Genomic DNA, 6,043 nt, shown 5'->3' with positions numbered 1-6,043 from the left:
CTGAAGTCCTCGCCTTGCACATGCCAGGATCCCATAGGGGCGCCGGTTCTAATTCTTGCCATTCCACTTCCCATCCAGCTCCCTGCTTGTGGCCTGGGAAAGCAGTCAAGGACAGCCCAAAGCTTTGGGACCCTGCACCCACATGGGAGACCCGGAAAGAGGCCCCTGGCTTCTGGTTTCGGATTGGCACAGCTCTCGCCATTGTGGCTGCTTGGGGAGTAAACCAATGGATGGGAGATCTTCCTGTCTCTTCCTCTCTGTATGTCTCACTTTGAAATAAAAATAAACAAATCTTTTAAAAAAAAATCATATAAAATATTTTTTAAAAAACTTTTAAAAAAAGGATTTATTTTTATTAGAAAGTCAGATATACAGAGAGGAAGAGAGATTTTTTTAACATCTATTTGTTTTTATTGCAAAGTCAGATATACAGAGAAGAAAATCTTCCATCTGATAATTCACTCCCCAAATAACCGCAATGGCGAGAGCTGAGCCGATCCGAAGCCAGGAGCTGGGAACTTCCTCCAGGTCTCCCATGTGGGTACAGGGTCTCAAGGCTTTGGGCTGTCCTTGACTGCTTTCCCAGGCCACAAGCAGGGAGCTGGATGGGAAGTGGAGCTGCCGGGATTAGAACCATCAAAAAACGGGTTAATGGTACCTGCTTGATAAGGTGTTTATTTTTTTTTTAAAGATTTATTTTTATTATTTTTTCATTGGAAAGGCGGATATACAGAGAGGAGAGACAGAGAGGAAGATCTTCCATCCGATGATTCACTCCCCAAGTGAGCGCAACGGGCCGATACTATGCCGATCCGAAGCCAGGAGCCTCTTCCGGGTCTCCCACGCGGGTGCAGGGTCCCAAAGCTTTGGGCCGTCCTCGACTGCTTTCCCAGGCCACAGGCAGGGAGCTGGAAGGGAAGCGGGGCTGCCGGGATTAGAACCGGCGCCCATATGGGATCCCGGGCGTGCTAGGCGAGGACTTAGCCACTTGCGCCACCGCGCCGGGCCCAAGGTGTTTATTTTTTAAGACATATTTAATTTCATTGTAAAATCAGATATACAGAGAGGAGGAGAGACAGGGAGAGGATCTTCCATCTGATGATTCACTCCCCAAGTGAGTTCAACAGCCAGAGCTGCACCATTCTTTTTTTTTTTTTTTAAGATTTTATTATTTTTTTATTGGAAAGGCGGATATACAGAGAGGAGAGACAGAGAGAAAGATCTTCCATCCGATGACCCACTCCCCAAGTGAACACAACGGCTGAGGCTATGCCTATCCGAAGCCAGGAGACTCTTCTGGGTCTCCCACGCGGGTGCAGGGTCCCAAAGCTTTGGGCCGTCCTCGACTGCTTTCCCGGGCCACAGGCAGGGAGCTGGAAGGGAAGCGGGGCCGCCGGGATAGAACCGGCGCCCATATGGGATCCCGGGCGTGCAAGGCGAGGACCTTAACCACTTGCGCCACTGTGCCGGACCTGAGAGCTGCACCATTCTTAAGCCAGCAGCTAGGAGCCTCGTCCAGGTCTCCCACGTGGGCGCAGGGTCCTAAGGCTTTTTGGACCATCCTCTGCTGCTTTCCCAGGCCACAAGCAGGGAGCTGGATGGGAAGTGGGGCCACTGAGATTAGAACCAGTGCCCATATGGGATTTTGGCGTGAGCAAGGCGAGTACTTTAGCCTCTAGGCTACCGTGCCATGCCCATCATATGGTTATTGTGAGGAGTGTCTGGTGGCATGGCCTAGTGGCTAAAGTCCTCTCCCTGAATGCACTGGGATCCCATGTGGGCAACAGTCTAATCCTGGCAGCTCCACTTCCCATCCAGCTCCCTGCTTGTGGCCTGGGAAAACAGTCGAGGACGGCCCAAAGCCTTAGGACCCTGTGCCCACATGGGAGACCTGGAGGAGGTTCCTGGCTCCTGGCTTTGGATCTTTGCAGCTCTTACCATTGCGGTCACTTGGGGAGTGAATCATTGGATGGAAGATCTTCCTTTCTGTCTTTCCTCCTCTGTATATCTGCCTTTCCAATAAAAAGAAATAAATCTTTAAAAAATTAAGGTTATTGTTAGGAGTAAAGAAGTGAATTCATGCAACAGGCTTAGAAAACAAAGTGAATACAGCTAAATATTAGTTAGTTGTTGTGGTTTTCAGTTTTTCAAGTACCTTGTCCAACATTTCCATAAGAGAGGTCTGGCCTACAAATGAGAAAATATGAAGGCACTTCTAAGGACACCAGAACACAATGAAAATAAATACAATTAAAAGACTGTTTCATTTCGGTGTGAAAGAACAAGAGAGGTGGTTTGGGATGAGTGTTGTAGTAACATCCTTTCTGGAGAAGCAGGATGGCCCGTCCTGTTTGGAGTGAGAGAGAAGATCCTCCTGCTGTCTCGGGGCTTTGGTTTGCTTGCTGCTCTAGGGTGGGGAGCATGATGCAGTGTCGTTCTCATGTTCTGGCGAGCCATCCAGCAGGCTGAGAAACGGCATTTGAGGGATATCAGATTTTCTGAGTACTGAGAAAACACCTTCGTTGTGGGTTTTTTTTTTTTTTTTTTAATGTAGGAAAGAAAAAGAAGGTGAAAGAAGGGGAAGACCTGAGCTGCCTGTGGATTAGAGGCTGCCCTGAGCTGTGTCTTAGATTTAACTCTTGCACTGCTCTGGCTGAGTCCTCCGGGCTGTACTGTGTCCTTCCTGCCAGTTTTCAGAGGTGTTTTTAAGATATACGTGCTTTTAGGTTTTTGCTTTCTCCCCTCCCCCTTTCTCCATATCACCCCTCTCCCCTCGCCTCTTTCTCCTCCTCTCCCTCTTTCCCTCACAGCCCCCGCCTCTCCTCTCTTCCTACCTACCTACCTACATCCTCCTGCTGCTCCATGCCTCTCCCAGCTGTAACACCTGATTTTGCTCCATTACATACTGCATGGTCTCCACATGGCTGTGATCAGATCTTGGTTAAACTTACCCTCTCCCTCTTTTTGATGACAAGATTCTTTTGCATCTCTCTTTCAGGCTAGTTGGCTATTATTGCCTTAGAAGCTCTTCCCTGTCTTTCGGAAAAATCTTTGAAAAGAGTTTTCGAAAAGCCACCTGTTAACACAGGGTTTTTCTTGGCTAGCATTGCTAGTGCTGTCCCTTCGGATTGGCAGAGAGGCTGTTTTCAGCAAGTGTAGATTGTTCCTGTCCATGCAAGGTAATCAAGGAAATGCAGAGGATGGAAGGACCAAAGCTAGTCAGTCAGTAGTGTTTCAGGGGGAGATGGACTAGCGTATCCTGTTGAAGAGAGCTTGAGGCTTGGGCAGACTTGGGCTTCATTCCCAGTTCTGCATATTAATAGCAGTGTGATCCTGAACAAATTGCTCACCTCCCTGAACTTCATCTGAAAGGTAGAAGTACTAATGCTAGTTCTTGGGTTTGTTTCAAGGATTAAGTGAAGTATGAGTTTAGAATGCCTAATAGAATGCTTGGATGCAGTACTCTGAGCTGTTAATAGCCTTTCTGAAGTTGAGCTTCTTGTTAAAATTCTGATATTAGTGTTTATCTCTGGTTTATTGTAAAAGCTGAAGGATTGATAGCTGCAGGTAGATTAAATCAGGTTATCTGGCATGTAACCTTTATCTAACATACAAGTCGTAGTGGTCTTTGTACTGAAGTGCTACCTGAGTCTTTGTCCATCAGCAACTACTCAGGGCTAATCTGGGTAACCCCAGTCATGCTAAATTAATTATGTGCCTTTCCAGGTGTGATTTGCTTATTGTTTGCTATTTCCTTAGAGCCCAGTCTTTCGTTTTTTATATATGATTAGATTCTATTTACTCCAAACAATGAGCTTAAATTTTACCAGGAAGCTTTCTCAATTCAAACTGGAGAAATGATTTGTTCAGCTTTGTAATGTTATTATATAGACCAATCCATGGACTGAAAGCATCTCTGCTCCCTTGTCTGTGTGGAGAGACTTCTGTCCCTTCTTTAATATCTAATTTATCTGGGAAAGCAGTAGAGAATGACCCAAATCCTTGGGACCCTGCACCCACCTGGGAGACTAGGAAGAAGTTCCTGGCTCCTGGCTCTTGGCTTTGGCTCGGCTCAACTCATCTCAGGCTGTCCTGGCCGTTTCGGGAGTGAATCGGGATGAAAGATCTTTCTGTCTCTCCTCTCTGTAAATCTGACTTTCTAATAAAACTAATAAATCCTTAAAAAAGAAGGACCCATCTAATTTAGACACCTCAACTAAGAAGTCTTGCAGACTTATAAGTTCTGCATTTTTGCATACCCGATTTTACGTGTAATGTGTAATATTTGTCTACTTTTGTCTCTGTGTAAGAGACTGTGTATTTATGGGTGTTTATCAGTATTACTTCATTATACCACATACCTTACTCAGTATATAATGAGTTGAGAATTTGGTGCTTTCATTGATATTTCCCATTTTAAAAAATCTTTTCATTAGTTGGTGAGCATTTGGGTTGTTTTCTACTTCCAGGCTGTTGTAAGCAATATTTGATATTGGGGCTGTGCTTGTGGCCCAGTGACTAAGCTGCTGCCTGTGCTGTCACGTTCCAAATGCATGCTGCTTTGAGTCCTAGCTGCTCAGCCTCCCATCTAACATGCCTAGGAAAACAACAGAAGGTACCTCCAATGCTTGGGCCCCTGCAGTCTCATGGGAGATTCAGATGAGGCTCCTGGCTCTTGGCTTCACCCTGGCCCAGGTCTGGTGATTGTGGCCATTTGGAGCATGAGCCAGTGGATGCAAGATCTCTCTGTAACTCTGCCTTTCAAAAACATAAATACACCTAAAAAAGGGAAACGTTAAAGCATACTTTAAAAAAAAATTTGTATGTAAATATATAAATTTATATATGTAAGAAGTAAATTTATGCAAGGCTTATTTTATTTAATTGAAAGGCAGTTACAGAAAGATGGTTCAACAGAGATTTTCTATCCGTAGTTCCTTCTCCCAGATGGGATGCTGTCCCTGAAGGTAGTTGTTTACCTGCTGCATAAGGATGCTGCATAAATAAAAGTTAATAGAAACCTGCAGTGAGGTCAACAGGTACTATACAGCATTGTGAAAAGTGCATTTAAATGGTTCCAGAGTCCACATTGCAGCTAACTTTTAAAGAATTAGCACATACCACTTGGGGTAGATATGTGGTAGGGTGGTTAAGTTGCTCCTTTTTTTTTTTTTTTTAAGATTTAAAAACTTTTATTGTTAAGTCTGATTTGCGGAGAGGATAGATACAGAGAAAGATCTTCCCTCCACTGGTTCACTCCCCAAGTGGATGCAAGGGCCAGAGCTGAGCTGATCCAAGGCCAGGTTCCTAGAACTTCTTCCAGGTCTCCCATGTGGGTGGAGGATCCCAAGAATTTCAGCCGTCCTTGACTACTTTCCCAGGCCACAGGCAGGGAGCTGGATGGGAAGTGGAACAGCTGAGACATGAGTGGTGCCCATTGGGATCCTGGCACATGCAAGGTAAGGATTTTAGCCATTACACCGCCGCGCCTGACCTTAAGTTGCTACTTTGAATGCCTGCAAAATAAAACTAAGTAAAAGTGGGGGCGGGGAAGGAAACTGCCACCTAATAAGCTATGATATAATGTCAAAAAACAAAAAAAAGTATCTGCCATTTTAGATTATTAAAATACTCCCTTTCCAAAGACATATTTTGTAAAGTTGGATTTTTGCTATACTTAAAATGCCATATTACAATTGAACATGGAGGGAGACTTAAGAATGCAGTAACAGATATTAAGGAGATTTGCAAAAAAAGAGATTTGCAAAGTGTAAGACCAATTGTCTTTTGTTTATGGAAAATGTAATTGTTTTTCATAAAGTGTTATTTCTGTTAGTATATAATGAGTTCATTGTGATTTTATTTTTAAGAAAATATTTGTTTGTTTGAAAGGCACAGAGACAGGAAGAGACAGAGAGATGTATCTTCCATCTGCTGATTTGCTCCTCAAATACCAGGAACAGCTGGAGCTGGGCCAGGCTGAGCCAAGATCCAGGAACTCCATCTGGATCTTGCTTGCTGGTGGCAGGGATTCAAGTATTTC

The sequence above is a fragment of the Ochotona curzoniae genome, unplaced genomic scaffold (genome assembly GCF_017591425.1).
Source record: "Ochotona curzoniae isolate NIBS_2020 unplaced genomic scaffold, NIBS_Ocur_1.0 contig_3255, whole genome shotgun sequence".
Lineage (NCBI taxonomy): Eukaryota > Metazoa > Chordata > Mammalia > Lagomorpha > Ochotonidae > Ochotona > Ochotona curzoniae.
This window is presented reverse-complemented; position numbering follows the sequence as displayed.